The 19677-nt window shown below is 43.0% G+C and overlaps 1 protein-coding gene across 5 annotated transcripts in view; it reads right to left on the minus strand.

The window, feature by feature from the left end:
* The window catches only part of PLCE1 (phospholipase C epsilon 1), a 309225-nt gene extending 289750 nt beyond the window's left edge, over positions 1 to 19475 (minus strand). For 3 of the 5 annotated variants that reach the window (XM_041739693.1, XM_041739678.1, XM_041739673.1), the window contains exon 1: positions 19254 to 19475. The gene's annotated coding sequence lies outside the window, so the exon portion shown is untranslated. The remainder of the gene's footprint in view (positions 1 to 19253) is intronic. The other 2 variants (XM_041739700.1, XM_041739686.1) reach the window with 1 other exon arrangement.
* Between the last annotated feature and the right edge of the window lie 202 nt (positions 19476 to 19677).

The following is a 19677-nucleotide window of genomic DNA, read 5'->3' on the forward strand; positions in this document are numbered from 1 at the left end:
CAAGTAGTGAAAGCATTAGGCATCTGCTGCTGGGGTGTTCAGGGTGCCAGGAGATAGGTGGGGATCAGAGGGACAAAGGGGGCTGGGACATATACCCAAAGAAGTGGGTACCAACCACTTTTCTGCAAGTAGCAGATGAGAGCTGTGCTTCAGACATATCCCTGTGGAAGCCATGTGGAGATGAGCCTATTCAGTGTCCAGCAGCCCTGAGGGCCAGTTTGGCTTGGCTAGGAGTAGACTCCCTGCATTTTAGCCCAAAGTGGAATGAATCTTCTCTGAGTCCTGAGTGAAGAAGGCAGCAGAAATGAAGAGAAGGAAAATTAGGGCCCTGGTGTTGTTGCATAAAACACCTATGCCCCAAACTTGCTCACTAAATGTGGTACAATCGATTCAGAGCATTAAAGGCAGGAAAAGCAGAGAAAGAGGAAAAAGGAAAAGAATGGTTGAGTTGAGATAAAACAGTTACAGAAGGGGTTCTTCTTCCTTTCCTTTTTTTTTTTTTTTTAAGATTTTATTTATTTATTCATGAGAGACAGAGAAAGAGGCAGAGACATAGGCAGAGGGAGAAGCAGGCTCCATGCAGGGAGCCTGATGTGGGACTCTGATCCCAGGACCCCGGGATCACAACCTGAGCCAAAGGCAGACGCTCAATCACTGAATCACCCAGGTGCTCCTTCTCCCTTTCCTTTTGCTGCTGTCCTTACACTGGAGCTGCCTCAGTCATACGTACTCAAGAGAAAAGAGAACAATGAACCAGTTTCTCACAGGTGGATATACCCTCAGAAGCTCTCAAGTGTGAACTTAAAGTTTTGTATATTCATTTTGATTATGTTTGTGATAAGAAAAACGTTCTCAAACCCACTCTTCTCCCCCACAATCAATTACTATAACTTCGTTTGGCTTGAACCTGGAGATAGAGGTGGAAGCCCCATCTCATTAGTATAGGCTAATCCTTTCCCTTTCTCCCTGCTACTTCCAGGTCCTCCAGCTTAAGGCTCTGAGAAGGCTCTGGCATGGCTGAACACAGCAAGTGGCTGAGGCTGACAAAGAAATTTTCTGTCATAAGGTTAACAGCATATTAATAGTTGACCCCTGGAAGATGTGCTTCTCATCAACCCCAACACTTGCAAAACCCTAGCTTACTATTTACCAACATACCTAGTATTTACTGGGCAGTCTCCTACATAGTACAAGCAATAAATATCTGTAGGATGGACAGATGCAAAAGTTGAAAACATGGTATATTCCATCAATAAGGAAATGATTAAATAAAACAGTATATTCATACCCAGGAAAACAGATTTTTTATTTGTTTTTATGACTCAGATCTAAATAAATTTACTTGGAAAGAGTTTCAGAGCATATTGTTTCATTTTTTAAAGTAAAAATTGGGGTACCTGGGTTGCTCAGTTGGTTAAGTGTTGAACTCTTGATTTTGGTTCCAGTCACGATCTCAGGGTTGTGGAATTGAGAGCCAACTCAGGGGCCTCTGCTTGGGATTCTCTCCCTCTCCCTCTGCCCTTCCCCCTACTATCTCTCTCTCAAATGAATAAATATTTAAAAATAAATAAATGAAAATAAAAATTAAAGAACATTTTATGAACTCACTTATATAAAACCAAACCATATGCACAAAACCAAAAGTGTATCTTTATGTGTATATATGGGTACAACTATATAAATGCATAAAAAAATTTGTAAGAACACCCACTGAACTTGTAACAGTGATTACTTCTGAAAAAAAAGTAAAATTGGACAAGGGTTAATGTTAATGGGGGCTTTTACTTTATCTGTGTTTATACAGTATTTACATTCTTTCCAATCAAGAAGGTATTACTTGCATAACTAAAAATAAACCATAATATACAAATCAAAGATATGATTTTTTTTAAATCTGATATTATTTTATGTGGTTTTTTTCATCCTGTAAAACTGCTTGAATGAGTTAAAGAACCTGAGGAAGGCAGTAGAACTAGTTCCCACTTGGGGAAGGGTTTGTTTATCCTGCTTATCTTAAGTTAGAGCCAACAACGCTAATGATTCTGAATAGCACCGGCCACTCCTTGGCCATCTCATCCCCTCCCACCCACAACTTCAACTATCACCTCTATGTGGATGACTCCCAAATGCCTCTTTCCAGACACAGCTTCTCTCCCATAAGCTACAGTCCTGACTTTCCAACTTCCTGTTGGGTAGAGCCAATACCCCGTGTACAAAACCAGACTCCTGCCTTCCTCCTCTCCCTAATTCAATTCTTTTGCCTAACTTCCTGCTTCCTAGTAACTGGCGCCTTCTTTTTCCCAGGAACCAAGAAAGGAAACTTCTCTTTCATCTCTGGCCGTCTTTATCCACATATTCACCCAGTTAGCTGCTATATTCTAGTGATTTTTCAAAAAAGTTCTCCCAACTGTTAACTCTCTTCTGTTGTCACTGATATCACCCAGTTCAGGTCCTTTCCATCTCTAACCTGGAGGAGTGGAATCATCTTCCAACTGGTCTCCTTGCTCCTGACTGCTTGGATCCATCTGCTAGATGCCTGACTTCCCATGTCAGCCTGTTGATGTCATTTTGAGCCTCCATTCCATCACCTATTATATCAGCTATTTCAACACTGAGTTCTCTGCGAATTTAGGAAATCAGGCTTCATTAAAGTATCTGACAAAAATGTTAAACTGAGCTGAGCCAAAGACAAGCCTCTGGATCATACATCTCCTTCCAACGGAACCCAGAGCTTATCACTGGAAGAAAGAGAGTAACTTAAAAAAAAAAAAAAAAAACCAAAAGAACAAATTAGTGTCAGACACTTTTCATATACGATTTTACTTATTAATAATACCTTGTACCTTGTCAGATACTTTTCATATACTATCTCAGTTATTAATATTACCTTGTACCTTACAACAATTCCTGGTACAAGGTATTATTGTCCTAATTTTAGAGTTTTTTTTTTTCTTTAAGATTTTATTTATTTGAGAGAACATATGTGTGTGCACGAGCAGGGGGAAGGGCAGAGGGAGAGGGTGAAAAAGACTCTCCACTAAGCAGAGTGCCCGATGCAGTGCTCAATCCCAGGATCCTGGGATCATGACCTGAGCCGAAGGCAGGCACTTAACCATTGAGCCACCCAGAAGACCCTCAGTTTTGGAGGTTTTAAAACTAAGGTTGAGAATGGCTAAGAAACTTGTGAAAAGCCTCACAGCTATTAAGTCGTAGAGTTCTGATCTGAACCCATATCTGTTGATTCCAGAGCTCATGGTTTTTCCACTGCATCATTGGAAACTTTCATGGATCTTCATCTTCTGAAAGATAAAGCATAAACCTCTTAACCTATATTGAAGACCTTCAATGTTCTAGCTTCCAACCTAACTTTGTAACAGTATAGAGTATGCACCTGTCAAAAACACTAATAATGTTTCATGTGCTCTATTTCATTTAATCTACCACAAATCTATGAGACAGGTACTAGGATAATATTCATTTTACGGATCCAGGAACTCAGATTAAAAGTAGCTTAATCTGTAAATCAAAAAAATTATCTCAAAATAAAATTTAAAAAATATCAACATTAGCCAGCTTATAAACAGCAAAATTGGATTTCAAACTGAGGTCTGCTTAACTAGAGAAATATTTAGAAGGCAGGACAAACAGAAATTCAATTCACACAGTCAATCAATCAACATCTGTCAGGCTCAATAGTGCTGGGACTGGAGATAAAAGAAGTGAACACTGACAGTAGTCCCTGCCCCTGGCTTCATGGAGCATATACTCTACGGGGGAAAACAGACATTGAAATGGGGAGAAGCCCCCAGTGCTAAAAGACCATGGGCTCCAAAGGGATAGCCTTGGAGAGTTGAGGTTTCTGGTCTTGGTAAGTAGGTCGATATAAGCGTTCTATTCACTACATTAAGGAACACAGGAGAAAGAGGTCTGGGAAAAGACTGAGTTCAATTGGTGACACAAGTTTTGGGAAGATGTCACACAGGCATTTGTACGGGCAGATCTGGAGCTGAAGAGTAAGGAGTGGACCACAAAAAGATCTGGAACCATTGATGTAAAGGTGAAAACTCATGGAGGTGGATTTACCCTATGGAGCTCCAACATTTATGCAGGGCAAACAGGGAAAAAGAGAGCCTCAAAGGAGACCCTGCCCACCTGGGCTGTGCTCTCCTGTGAACAAGCCTTCTAAGACTACTTCATCTTTTCCCAAGCAGGAACACCATTCTATTCTATCAAGCCATCTATTCTATCTACCCTGCCTCAGTCAAGCCCTCACTCTGTGCCAGAAAATCCAAGCCAGAGCTCCCTCTCCTGGACTCAAGACATTTAACAAATGGCCACAGACTCAGACATTTCTTCACAAGGACACTGAAAATGTTAACTATTTGTGCCCTGTCTCCCTAGCTGGACTGAAAGATCTTTGACAGCAAATTTTGGGTATAAAATTAGGAATATAGTCAACATCTTCTTTACAGAATCAACCAGCAGCAGTCTATTTCAAGAAGTGTATGTAATAAAGTAGTAAATCAACAGACAAGCATTTATGTCAACTAGTTACTCCGGAAGGACCTGAGTGCCTTCCTCAGGACAACAGAAACCAACATCCTGGACATTCTGACAACATCCAACATCCAAGCTTTCCCCTGAGCCTCTGCACAGAACAGAGCCAGTCACGAGGTGACCATTTGCCTCCTCTTCTTGTGCATTCTAACCTATTCCTTGGAACTGGCCATGTTCTTCATCCTAGCGCCCTTGCTTCCAGAATTCTTCAAGTTGAAAAGAAATGTCTTCAAAAGGGAACACATGGGGCAGCCCAGGTGGCTCAGTGGTTTAGCGCCACCTTCAGCCTAGGATGTGATCCTGCAGACCCGGGATCGAGTCCCACGTCGGGCTCCCTGCATGGAGCCTGCTTCTCCCTCTGCCTGTGTCTCTGCCTCTCTCTCCCTCTGTGTCTCTCATGAATAAATAAATAAAATATTTTTTTTAAAAAAAGGGAACACATGAAGATGAAAATGTTTTGCTCAAGAAAACACCAAGTAGCAGTACAAGAAGCCTCTTTCTTGTGAGGTGAGCTGCAGTTTTCACCAAACCCCTTTGACAAAATATGGTCGTATTTTATGGCTTGTAACTGATTCCTCATCTGTGATGTTTTATACTACCCTTTCATAAATAAATAAATAAATGTCTGAGATAGAAAAGGAGAGAGTAACACCTTGTTTCACAAATCCCAGAAATTGTCAGGCTCTCACCTACATTACTGCTGGCTCAGTAAGTCCAGGTAGGCAGTAGCTGTGGGGGTCCTGCTCATCTTACCAGCCACCACAGTGCCTGACACACTGGAATGACTCAAAATGACCTCTGTGTATATCATGGTGAATGGATGAAAAAAGAAGGTTGGGAAAAAACAAAATTGTAGGAAAAAATGAGGAGACAGGGAATGAGGGGTAACATGTAAATAGCAAGTGTGTGAAGAAGGCGAAGGTGAAAAGACAACCAACCACCTCCCTACATTTGAAGTTCATATGATCTTCAGTTTCTCCACAAAGACACCCACACAATAACTACATTTTGGGGTCAGCTTCTCAATCCTATAGCGGACAAACTACACACATATAGTATTCTCCATTTAATATTCTTAAGTTTTGTAACTGCTTTCTTTCTTCCTTTTTATGTGCCTTAGGAACACTTTTTTTTTTTTAAGATTTTATTTATTTAGTTGAGAGAGAGAGAGAGAGAGAGAGAAAGAGAGAACACAGGCAAGAGCTGGGGGGAGCAGCAGAGGGAGAGGAGAAGCAGATTCCCCACTGAGCAGGGAGCCCAACACTGGGCTTGATCCCAGGACCCTGAGATCATGACCTGAGCCAAACAGACATTTTACTGACTGAGCCATCCAGGTACCCCAGGAATATATATATATATTTATAACCTTTCACCTAAACTAAGCCTTGACACTGAATTTAAAAACTGCTAGGTTCTTAGGCGATGATGCAGCTCATGCCTGTCCTGTGGATTTGCTGCTGTGCTACTCAACATCCCACTGCTCCAGAAAAGGAGGTCTGCATTCAGTGTCTGGAATCCTCTAACAGCAGAATTCCAATTATGCCCATCTTATGAGAGACATAAAGAGGTAAGGGCATCCAGGTTAAAAAAAACAAAGGTACTGACTGCATTTTTAGGACACTGAAAAAGCCTCAGTTAATCAGTCTCTGATAAATACTTTATCCTCCTTACTCTCCACGACACAAACAGCGACTCCAGCTCCTTACACATGGGAATCTGCCCCTGTCACTCTCAGGAAGGCACAGGGGTCTCTTGGAATCCAATCTATGCATAGACAGGAGAAGCAAGCTAATTTTAACACCAGGCTTTGATGACCAAAGCTAAAATAAAGCTAGCTAAAAAAAAGTATAAAGTAAAATCTAAATTGGTTCCAGATTAATCTCTATCTTAGAGATGTAACTCATTAACACCATGATAATAAAGTGTCACCACATGACTGCAGCATGGTTTAACAATAGGAAATTTGTTATAAAACACACTAGTAGTCAAACGTGGAAAAAAATGCATATAATTACCTCAAAGGGGATCCCTGGGTGGCGCAGCGGTTTGGCGCCTGCCTTTGGCCCAGGGCGCGATCCTGGAGACCCGGGATCAAATCCCATGTCAGGCTCCCGGTGCATGGAGCCTGCTTCTCCCTCTGCCTGTGTCTCTGCCTCTCTCTCTCTCTGTGTGACTATCATAAATAAATAAAAACTAAAAAAATAAAATAAAAAAAAAATTACCTCAAAGATTACCTTTTTGGCATGTGACATAATTCTTTTCTCCTTTATTTCTTATTTAAATCTGTGAATATGAAACTACTTTCTCAAAGTGATTTAAACTTTTTAAAACCAAAAGACAACATTGTATTTCCTAGTGAATATGAAAAGCATTTCCATTAAAATCAGGATTAAATAAAAAGGTCTATTATCCTTATTCTTTGTTATTAATGTTCTGGGATCTCTGATTCAAAAGGGAATAATGCTTACTTGCAGATAATACAATTCTTTACCTAAAAAGCTCAGGAGAATCAACTAAAAAATTAAGTTGATTAAATAAAAAATACAAAACATTTTTTTAAATAAGAAAACTAAAAAAATAAAAACCTAAAAAATAAGAAAACTATGATTAATATGAAGATCACTACAAAATTTAATGAGGGATATAAATATATTTGAGTAGATTAAGAAACATACTGAAAGGATAAAGAAGATGTGAGATGTGATACACACATACACACACACACACACACACACACACACACTAAAATGGAGTATTACGCACCCATAAAGAAGAATGAAATCTGGCCATCAAGCATGGATGGATCTAAGAGGTTATTATGCTAAGTGAAATGAGTCAGACAAAGAAAGACAAATACCATATGATTTCACTTATATATGGAATCTAAAAAACAAAACAAAACAAACAAACCTTTAAATACAGAAAACTGGTGGTTGCCAGAGAGGAGGTGGGGGAGGGGGAATCACAGCATAAGGAATATAGTTAATAACACTGTAATAACATTATACAGTGACAGATGGTGATTATACTTATTGTGGTGAGCACTGAGTAATATAATAGGACTGTCAAGTCAATATGTTGCACATCTGAAACTAATATAACACTTATGCATCAATAATAAGTTTTCAAGAAAAGGAAATATAGTAGTATATAAAGACTAAATATTATAAACATATTCATTCTTCCTGAATTAGTACATAGGTTTCTTATAATCCCATTCAGAATTTCAGTGGATTTTTGAGATCTCACAAAATATCTCAAAATTTAATTGGCAAGAATAAGCAAAAAAGCAATAATAAAGAAAATTTGAATAATTATGGGAGAGAACTGCCTCTATGTGACACTAATATACATTATAAGGCTAACATAACTAAACAGTAAGGTACTCAAGCATTAGATTATTTTAGGCTTAAGGCAGACTTTAGAATATACAAAATAAGATTAGGTATTGCCTAGGATTATCCAACAGATATATTATTCAAGGAAATTATATAAGGAATGTAAATATATATATATATATATATGAGAAAATAAGTATATTTTAAGGAAAACTAAGTATTTAGAAAATAGGTTAGGTCTTCAACTCATAAAATGGACAAAAAACTGATTCCAAATGAAAAGCTCAATGTAAATAAGAGCCTGAAAATCTAAAAAATATAACTAATCATAGGAAATAGATAAAGACTACAAATTTAAAGGCCATGGAAATAATTATCAGGGAAAACATAGATCTGTGACCATATAGATACTAAAATTTTCTGTACATTAAAAAACATGCTAAACATTTCAAAAATACGGTATTTCATTAATATTTTTATATAGTATCCCATAGCAGGGATAAGCACAATCTGCTTAATTATGATTGACATAGTTACGCGAAAATGTATAAAACATGAAAATACGATCTCAATTTGGAGAAATAAAAAAACACAAGGAAAAAACCCCTAGAAAGCCATGAACCAAATGTTCTAATTACTCTAGATGGTAGAATTGTGGGTGATATTTGGACTTTTTCTTTATTGAGCTTTTCTATTTTCCAAGTTATCCAAAATAAACTTGTATTATATTGCAATCAGGAAAAAAATGCTAGTTAAGAAAAACAGCATCAAGTGACAAAGATAGGAAGATACTTGCAAAAATACAGAATGCAGGGATGTTACATTCTCAATTCATTAAGAAATCTTAAGTTAAAAAAAAAAAAAGGCAAATGGGGATGCCTGGGTGGCTCAGTGGTTGAGCATCTGCCTTTGGCTCAGGGTGTGATCCCAGCATCTGGGATTGGGTCCGGCATCAGGCTCCTTGCAGGAAGCCTGCTTCTCCCTCTGCCTGAGTCTCTGCCTCTCTCTCTCTCATGAATAAATAAAGAAAATCTTAAAAAATAAAAGACAAATGGACAAAACTATTAAATAACCAAGAGAAAGCACATGATGATATATATATTATATATATATTATATATTATATATATAATCATTTTATTTCCAGTAATCAAAGAAATGTACGTTCAAACTATGAAATACCAAGTCTGGTATCTTTCACTTACATCCATTGGAAAGACTAGTGTAACATTAGTAGAAGTGCAAATTGGTACAACCTTTTTGGAGAGCATTTTGGCAGGATGTACTCGAAGTCTCTAAAAAAGTTCTACACTTTGGGGCACCTGGGTGGCTCAGCAGTTGAGCATCTGCCTTTGGCTCACCGGGTGTGATCCTGGAGTCCCGGGATGGAGTCCCACATCGGGCTCCCTGCATGGAGCCTGCTTCTCCCTCTGCCTGTGTCTCTGCCTCTCTCTGTGTGTCTCTCATGAATAAATAAATAAAATATTTTTTTTAAAAAGTTCTACATTTTGATCTGGTAATTTCACTTCTAGGGCCTCTGCTAAAGAAAGAATTAGAGATCTGAGCCATGGAGAGGTATTTAAATAGAAAAAAATTGGGGATCAACAGCTAAGTGTCCAGCAATAGGGGAATTCTAACCCCCTCCACGAGACAGAATGAGACCCAGCCACTGAAATCAAGGTTTGAAAATACTGAATGATATGAAAACATCTTAATGATGAAATGAATATCAGGCAAAGAATCCAGGATTCAAAATTATGTATTATGTATCTACAGTATGGTCATAATTCTATTTGAAACAAAGGTCTCAGTTTTGCTGTCCCCCAGCTAGTTGGCTTTGGTCAAATCCTGAGTCTCTCAAGAGACCAGTTCTTTAAACTTTAAAAGTGAGGTGGGGCGGCGCCTGGATGACTCAGTCAGTTGAGCCTCTGCCTTCAGCTCAGGTCATGATCCTGGGGTCCTAGGATGGAGCTCCACATTGGGCTCCCTGCTCAGCCAGGAGCCTATTTCTTTCTTTCTTTTTTTTTTTTTAAGATTTTATTTATTTATTCATGAGAGACACACAGAGAGAGGCAAAGACATAGGCAGAGGGAGAAGCAGGCTCCTCTAGGGGAGCCTGATGTGGGACTCGATCCCAGGACTCCAGGATCACCCCCTGAGCTGAAGGCAGACGCTTAACCACTGAACCACCCAGGCATCCTCAGGAGCCTACCTCTACCTCTCCCTCTGTTGCAGCTCCCCCTGCTTGTGCTCTCTCATGAGTGCTCACTCTCTCTCTTTAATAAATAAAATATTTAAAAAAAAAAAAAGTGAGAAGAGGAAACTTGGATTCCTCCTTTCTAGCCCTCAATTTTCATTGTTGGATGACACAGCATAGAATAAATAAGTAATAAACAAATCATAAAATGGATATACAATGTCCATTAATAATTAAAAGATAAAATTTTAGTTAAAATTGTTTGGATTAAAGATTTTTTTTAACTAGTATCTCCTAAATAGGTGACATATTTTAGATGTGACTGCTTAGATAGTGATAATTCATTAGAACTATACAGTGCGGCTAGAAATAAGCACACTCTCTTATCCTCTGTAACTAATTTGATCTGGGCCTGCCTGCCTGGGTTGGGAACACACTTCACCTGTTGTCAGCCATCCCATGACTTGGCATTGGTGAGGCCCAGCCTATTCTCAGTCAGCAAAGGGCAGTCAAAGTCCTAGATCCAAGAGATGTCATGGAAGAACCTTCAGGGCTGTCTGACTACTATGTTGCATTGATGGTACATGAAGGTCACCTTTTAGGGTTCTTTTTGTAAATTTCTATAGCTCCTATATAAAATAGCTTAGCAAATTCTTACCTTCCTCTGTTAGATTCAAACATTAATTGAGCATATTTCTTTCACAACTGCCTGGAACTTTACCAATCCCTCCCACTGTGAATTTTAAAGCCATGCCGAGGCATGATGAAAAAATAAATCTCAAGCACAGTAATCCAGGCTGAGTTAGGGACTATTGAGCCTGCTGAGCGGCAAAGAAGTGAATCGGAATCTGCTCATACTCCAACAGTTAACAAACTACACACAGAGTGAGATTTATGCTTTGCTCTGTCATCCAAGTTCATTCTGCTTTTAGGGGGAAAAGGGAATACAATTTCATGCCAAAAGTATTTAACTTCTGTGAATTGTATCCACCGCTCTGAGATTGACAAACCAGACTACCAGAGAGGGCTTCAATTCTTTTAGGCAAACATAACATAGGTGAAAATATGTTCATCAATGAAATGTGAGTTCATGTCATTAATAATAACAAATGAATAAAGACTTCTTTAGAAATGACAGTAACTTGAACCAATTCCAGTGATATCCAAATTAAACTGTGTTATATGATATTTTAATCCCAGATGTGTATAGTATGCACTTGGTCACATGTGTTTTTTCCAATGATTTTTTTTCCATTCCCTGGATTTTCCATAGTCGGTGATATTATATAGTTTAAACATAAAATGAAGTCATCAAAACAGAGTCTTTCCTTGCTTCTGCCTCTTCCTTAATTCTGAATATTGCAGCCTTACTGTTTTATTATTATAATGTAGCTGTTCCAAAAAGGCATTAAAAATTTATAGATTATCATGTTTTGTTATACCTCTGGACTTGTGAGCACACATCATCAGCCCCCTCAGAAGGAGACTTTCCAGTATTTTTATAAATGGAGCACATTTGTCAGGGCCACCACGTAGCAGATCATGCCATAAAGTACACAGCAATGCTACCACTGAGCACATAATGGCACTGACCACTGCCTGACCAATAACCCTGTCAAGCTTAACCACCCTGTTTATGTTTACATTTTGTTAAGTCCTAAGGGTAGAGGGGAAAGGGTTCAATAGTATTCAGTCTGTATTATAAATCAAAATGCCTTGGAAAAGAAGCAGGGAGAAGACCGGGGTTTCATTCTACCTCTCCCATCCCAGTCCCTGCATCTGGCAGGCAGGGGAAAAAAGAAGAAATGTCCTACAAATCCTAAAAGTGGCAGAGACCCTGCTTCTTAGCAGAAGCAGCGAGGCCTCAGAGACCCTGAGTGTGGCTGCTGTGCCCATGAGAGGCAGCCTTCTGTCACTGTACCTGAAGTCATCTATAGTCAGGGATGAGGGAAATTTCAGGAGCAACTTGGCAGAGAAAGAAGGAACAAGAGACCCCCCCCACCCCCAGCTGCAGCAGCACAGGAGAGCAGAACCCCGTGAAGACACGAGGCTGCCTGCTTCTTCTGCAACAGCATTGGGAGACTGGGTAATAACAAAAAGGATCCTGGGAGCTAGGGTTAGTTGAAATCTTACTGTGTATCGGGCACTAATCTAAGCCCTGTACATGAATTATCTCATTTATTACATAGGTTCTACTATTGCCCCTCCCATTACATACATAAGGAAGTCTGGGCCCCCAGAGGCCAAGTTTTGCAGAAGGTTGTGCAGATTGTATATAAATAGTGGAGGCAGGATGTAAACAAAGCTAAGCAACATGCATCCAGACCCCAAACTTGCAAAATGCAATTAGAGAAAACACAGATTTCTGTGTCTTGCACACCCCAGTCTCTGGGCTGAAGAAATACAGAGTGCCTTAACATGCAGTTTTGTTCCTCTCAAATGTCTCTGTCTCTAGCAGTTAGAACTGCCTTTCCACGACAAAGCTAAGACAGAACCTCAATAGAGAAGTAAAATTAGTAAGAGCGGGCTACAAAAGCAGGGTGAAGGGCTGAGGTCTTCCCCACCACACCCCTCACCTGGTAGGGGCTCCACATACTCCTGGAACACAGTTTGAAAGCCACTGGTCCCAACCAATACCGCTCCGAATTATGTGCTTGAGAGACCAAAGAAGCACAGCTAGAAAACTAACAGCAGCCACATAAACCAAAGGAAAAAGGCAAAAATAACCTCCCCCTGAAACCTTAGCAGTCACAAAGGTCCCTCACAATCCAGTCCTTGACGCTAACCATCTCAGTCTGAGCATTTGAGGGGCCAGAGGGAGGTGGAATTCAGGGCTGGAGCAGAGAGTCAGGAATGAGGCAAATCCAATAAACAGGCAGAGGTGGGAAGCAGAGCCAACAGGACGCCTGGGCCAGCGGTCTGTGGTGAGTGAGCGAGGCCGCTCTAAGAAGAGAGGTGGGAGCATGAGAGGAGAGGGTGGCCAGCACAGGAACTGCTCCCAGAGCCAGCGTTCTCTAGCTCCGGGCTGTCCACACATATCATAGGAGATAGCAATGGCAAAAACTTACCAAGTATTTCAATATCAGGCTTTTTTTTTTTTTTTTTTTTTTTTTTTTTGGAGGGGGGAGGTGGTGTTAGGAGGACTACATTGCCCTCCTTCTCACCAATTCAAATATTCTTTTCATTCCAGACAGTCCCATACCATTCAGTGGCCGATACTGTCAGACCTAAGAGACAGAAATGCTTGCTTTGGGGAGCAGTGTGGGTAGCACTTAAGAGTGCCAGACTACTTGGATTCATATCCTAGCTCCACCACTACTAGTTGTGTAGCCTCTGGCAAATTACCCAACTTCTTAGAGCCTCTGTTTCCTCTTCTCTGATATATAGATAACAAAAGTACCTATCTCAGAAGGTGGTCATGAGGATGACGGGTTAATACATATAGAGCACTTAGAAGCGTACCCAGCAAGGTCTGCACTACATGTTGGCTGTTCTCATTCCCTCATTGGAGAGCTTTTGTTTCACTCCCAACCACCTTCTTGTTTCTCTTCTGTGCCATATTAGTTTCTTATCGCTGCTGTGATAAAATTGACACAGTCTTTGTAGCTTTAAACAACACAAATTCGTTATCTCAGTTTTCGAGGTCAGAAGTCTAAAATGGGTTGGTAGGGCTGCATTCCTTCTAGAGGCTCTAGGGAAGAAGCCATTTTCTTGCTTTTTCCAGCTTCTGGGCAGCCTTGCATTCCTTGGCTCAGTACCCCTATCTCCTACTAGGGACTCTGATCCTTTTGCCTCCCTTTTATAAAGACCCTTTTGATCAGACTGGGCCCATCCAGATAATTTCCTCATCTCAAAATCTTTAATCACTTCTGCTGAGTCCCTTTGTTATGTAAAGCAACATATTTATAGGTTCCAGGAATCAAGACTTAGACACCTTTAGGAGGCTATTGGCATTATTCAGCCTACCATACACACCCCTCCAAAGCCTAAAATTGCAGACTAGCAAGACAGGCCCAGAGGGCAAGAATAAGAATCTTAGTAGCTAACTTTGTGAGCACTCACTATGTACCTGGCATTATGCAAAGTGCTGTAAGTGAATTATCTTGCTTAGGTCTCACAGCAACCCTGTAAAAATCACTATCCTACAGAAAGGCTAATTGCTTATAAGCAATTAACTAAGCTTATAAACTAGTAGGTGACAAAGCCTATGTAAACTAGGTAAGTTTGATTCTAGTGTCTTTGTATTTCACCAATCGAATGCTGTGTCCCTACAGCTTAAGTCATTATAACTTGGGGGGGGGGGGGGGTTGTACCATGACTATTAGGGACCTTGGTGACTGCGCTATAAAGGGCAAAATGCTCCCTGGAGACAGACAGAGGTTCTGTGGAGCCCATACTAAAAGATCCACACAGACAGTGGAACACTCAGAACATTTTCTTATACTCAAAGGAGAACGTTGGGGGTAATTAAGAATTTCTTCAAATGTGGGTGACTGGGTGACTCAGTCTGTAAGTGTCCCACTCTTAATCTCAGCTCAGTCATGATCTCAGGGTTCTGGGATGGAGCCCCACATCTAGTTCCCTGCTGAGCTGCTTATCTTTCTCCCTCTATCCCTCACCCTGGACACGCTCTCTGTTGTCCTCTTCAAATGAATAAATAAAAATTTTTAAGTAAAAAGAATTTCTTCAAATGTTGTCAAGAAAGGACCACCTATTCCTGCCACCACTTGGGGAGGAAAAGTGAAAAGTCCATTCCCGACCCCAGGCCAGGTCTGCAGTTCTAGTCAACCTCCAAAAAGAAGAGAGGAATTTAGTCTCCCCGGAGAGACTTCCAAATTAGTCAGATGGATCCAGATCCTCTGAAACCATCCCAGGAAGTCTCAGAACCCCTGCGAGCCCCAGAATGGCCTCATCAGTGCTCAGCAGTCAGTAGATACCAGGACCAAACCATCTCCTGCCTCCTACCTCATAACAATCATGAGTATATAAACCCCCATGTGCCACTGGTTTCTTTTTTTTTTTTTTTAATTTTTATTTATTTATGTATTATAGTCACAGAGAGAGAGAGAGAGAGAGAGAGGCAGAGACACAGGCAGAGGGAGAAGCAGGCTCCATGCACCAGGAGCCCGACGTGGGACTCGATCCCGGGTCCCCAGGATCGCGCCCTGGGCCAAAGGCAGGCGCCAAACCGCTGCGCCACCCAGGGATCCCCGTGCCACTGGTTTCAACAAAGGCCCAGTAGCTTTACCAATGCCACAATGAGGGCCTCTTTTGCTATTGGTTCTCATACAGCAAATGGCTCAAAATAAATTGCGATTGGCACGAGGTAGAAAGGGGCAAGCTAACCATCACTAAGCGTGCCTATTATAGCAGTTTAACTATCCATAGCATTTCAATCTCAACTGCTTAACAATTTAGCCAGAGCTCTACCTGAAGCTTTCTAATGAGCTGAATTAAAGCTATCTGGCTTCACCCAGCCAAAAAAGTGGCCAGTCATTTGTTCTGGGTGATGAGACCAGAGGCAGGATAGCAGTAGTCAAGGGAATGGATCCTGAAGCCAGCCTGTTCCGACAGACTCCTGGCTCTGGCACTTTCTTGCTATGATTCCACACAAGTTGCTTAACCTTTTAGTTCCTCAGTTTTCCTTTCTTCAAAATGGGCATGATAATGTTGGCCCATACTCCTTTTTCCAAAATCAGAAGGCTTTTTGTTTGTTTGTTTTTATAATGGTAAGTCAGTACCATAGACCATATATTACATAACATTCTTGATAGGATCCACAGCAAACATGTCTATTCTTTCTGAAATAAAAATGTATGAATAATTCTCACCAGGTCAGAAAAATAAAGACTCTAATAATCTCATGTCAACTCAGATTAAGTTTTGTAGCCAAACTTAAGAAAACCAGTTTTCAGGGATCCGTGGGTGGCGCAGCGGTTTAGCGCCTGCTTTTGGCCCAGGGCACGATCCTGGAGACCCGGGATCGAATCCCACGTCGGGCTCCCGGTGCATGGAGCCTGCTTCTCCCTCTGCCTGTGTCTCTGCCTCTCTCTCTCTCTCTCTCCGTGACTATCATTAAAAAAAAGAAAAAAGAAAACCAGTTTTCAGAGCTTGTTTTGATTTTGGAATTGTAGGTAACGCACAGGTCTCTGGCACTTGCTGCCTCATGTTAGAATGAAATGAGTTAATAGATGTAGAATTCTTAGAACACTGCCTGGCATGCAGTAAACACTACAAAAGCGTTACCAACAACTGCTACTATTACTTGCATCTAAATAGATTTGCTAGAGGATTATAAACAGGAACATTTTAATTTATGACTGAATTGGGTTCTGACATCAATATCTTGGGGATTAACAGGCATGAACCCAGGACCTAGGTAGCTCAGTCGGTTACAGGTCTGCTTTCGGCTCAGGCCATGATCCCTGCTTCTTCCTCTCTCCTCAACCCCCGCCCACTGCTCTCACTCTCTCTCTTAAATGAATAAGTAAAATCTTAAAAAAAAAAAAAAGGCATGAATCCTTTAGAACAATATTCTAGGATGGGGTTTCTGAAATGATGGAAATGTTCTACATCTTTATCGTCCAGTAGGGTAGCAACTGGCCACACATAACTCCTGAGCACTTGAAAGGTAACCCATTAATTTCATTTAATTATTCTAATTTAAACTTAAAGCAAATAACCATACATGATTTGTGGTTACCATACTGATAGCATAGCTATAGAGGGCTAGGTTCCAACCTGGCCCATGAAAACCTATTTAAGCCATAACACAGATGAACTGTAGCTTTAATAAAAATAAGTCTGCATTCTGCACCTGAAAGCAAAGAAGACCACAGGAAGCTGAAGAGTTTTCTCTTCCTTTTTAGGCTCCATGGTTGGCCCACGGCAAAGTACATTTTTGATATTATGTTTACTCCCTACTTCTCCATCTCCAACTTCCTTTTTGGGGACCCCTCCTAACTGGGCCACATTAATACCTCCCAGCCCTTCTGCCAGAGTGCCATGCTCCCCATCACCTGCCTTCCTCTTCCCAACTGAATTCCCACTTGCTCAATGCCAAGATCTTGACCAAATGTCAGCAGGAAAGCAAATTGATGAACCAAGCTGCTACTGCTTTTTCTAGCTTTTCTCCTACTTTTCCTTCTAATCCAGCTCTAAATTGTTGTATTCCCTGGGAGCCCCCTGCCCGCCCCCCACTCACCCCCAGTAGAGGTAGGCCCAGGCAGAGAGAGACAGAGTCTGGACTGAAGCAGCTGTTGTCCTACCTAGGCTGCTTGCCAGCCAGGTGTGTGGAAGACTGGGAATGCCAACACACACACGTGCAGAGCAGCCTTGCTCTGTGCAAATATCTCCTCTTGCCCAAGCATGGGAAACATTCCCTGCTCTCTGCTTTACAAAACATCATGCACAACTCTTTTCAATTATCCTTTATTCATTTAGAAATGTATAACAAGTTACACATCAAATTCATGTTTTAAAGTATACAACAAAAGCCCAGAAGGGACTGTAACTAACCACAGTTGCAAACAGAAAAAGAAAACCAAGCACCTTCACTGGAATCTAGCTTCACCACAACACACTTGAGCATGGAATTTTTAATGACACAGGTCAACCTTGGAGCACATCCAAGGAGCTTATGTTACTAGAAGGACTGGAAGAACGTCCCTCAGCTCAATCTCACCTCTCACTTGGTCCCAAAGCATGGATCAAAGATAATTATTATGCATGGCTCCTAGGTGCAAAGAAAAGTTCCTCTGTGGGCCTGTAAATGGTAAATATTATGTTTTTCAACAAATTATACTTTCAATTATATTATCTCCTCCAAAATAAAGATTGGTGTTGAAGAACCAAAGTCTTAACATTTATTAGCAGCCCACAATTATTTCCAAGGGTCTTATGGCTAAAAGCACTGTGCTTGGAAAGCCACAGTTAATGCCTTCAGTAGGGAAAAGGAGACCTGCACACAAATAACTCTCAAAGAAAGAGAATGGAGGAAGGTCTGGAACCTAAAATGCTGCAGGAATCCCAGCAGGGCACAGTCGACTATTTGAGGCTGGGGTTATCAGGGAGGGCCTCACAGCAGCAACAAAATTCAGCTGGAAGGATGGTTAGGGTTTAGAGTGGTGAAATGGGTGGGGAAGGGCATTCAAGAAGAGGAAAATGGAAAGGATGTTCTAGATGACAGCATCTTCAGGCATTCTTTAGGAAATATCTGTGAAGACATGGCTGCATACAGTATCCAGCGATAGCTCCACTGCCCTTCTCCCGCCGTGACGGTATCCATGGGGTCACCTGCGTCCACCTCCCAAGACCGGCTCTCAACAACTCTCCCTGGTGGGTCAAGCGTCCCTGGCGTCCGCTGCGCCCACCCCGTGGCAGTGGCCTCCCCCTACACCGCCGGGGGCTCCGACAAGAAACACAAGGAAATGCGCCTAATCTTGCAGGGATCTAAAGGACCTACCAGCCAAGTCTGCAAAGTGCAACCACCATTATGAAGGGTGTGCAAAGACCACTTTTCAATGAAGTGAATGCCCCATAGCATCTATTCAGGGAGCTCACTATCGAAAATGACGCCGATAAACCTTTAAATGTAGAATCTTTCTTACACGGAACAGTCTAGTCGAGTCTGTTGCACCGACCGTCCCGGGGCTGAAATACTAGACACGGGAGGGGCGGGGAACCCACACATTCGTACTGTGCATTTAGGAGTGGCCCCGACGGAGGGCTCCCGGCTCCCGGCTCCCGGCTCCCGGCTCCCGGCTGCTCCTATCAGCGCCAGAGCGCCGTGGAGGGACGGGGCCATCCTCGCAGCCATCAAGTGAGCCCGGGTCCAACGCGGCGTGGATCGGTCTCTCCAGGAACAATGCCGCAGGCACCTTCCTCGAGATACAGTCGCCAGGTGCCGCCTCCCCAACAGCTTATGTTTTCCGCCTCCGCAAGTCCACGGAAAAGGCGGCGCGGACGCAGGCGAGGCGCGCGGGAGCGGAGCCCGCACCCAGGGGGCCCGCAGCGGGAGCGGCCTGCGCGCCCCGGGCCCGGCCTCCGTCCGCGGGGGGGGGGGGGGGGGGCGCCAGGTGCCGGCGCGCGGCTGCCCCCGCGGAAAGAGCCCACGTCCCCCTGCGCCACCCTCGGGCCCGGGCCACGCAGTCGTCTCCTCACCTCCTCTTCGGGCCCGTCGCGCCGGAGTCCCCAAGTGCAGCGTCCGTCCGGGACGCGCCTGCGGCCGGCGGCGTCGGGGTCCCCGCTACCGTGTGTCGCGGCCGAGCGGGGCGAGCAGCGCGCCGCAGCCAGGCGAGCCCGGAGGCAGGGCCCGGGGCGCGCCGCCCCCGCCCCCGCCCCCGCCCCCGCCCCCGCCCCCGCCCCCGCGCGAGCCTGTGCGCCCCGGGGCGCCGCTTTCTCGCTCCGCCCGCGCTGCGGGTACGGGACGGCGGGGCGGCAGCGGGGCCCCCGCCCTGGGCAGGCCTTTCCCAGAACCCGCCCGCCCGGGGGAGAGGCCGAGAGCGCCGCCGCGGGCCCCGGGCGGCGGGGGGAGCGGCCTGGGGCGGGCCCGCCCCCGGCTCGGGCGGCGCGGAGCGGGGGGGGG

The sequence above is a fragment of the Vulpes lagopus genome, chromosome 2 (genome assembly GCF_018345385.1).
Source record: "Vulpes lagopus strain Blue_001 chromosome 2, ASM1834538v1, whole genome shotgun sequence".
Classification (NCBI taxonomy): domain Eukaryota; kingdom Metazoa; phylum Chordata; class Mammalia; order Carnivora; family Canidae; genus Vulpes; species Vulpes lagopus.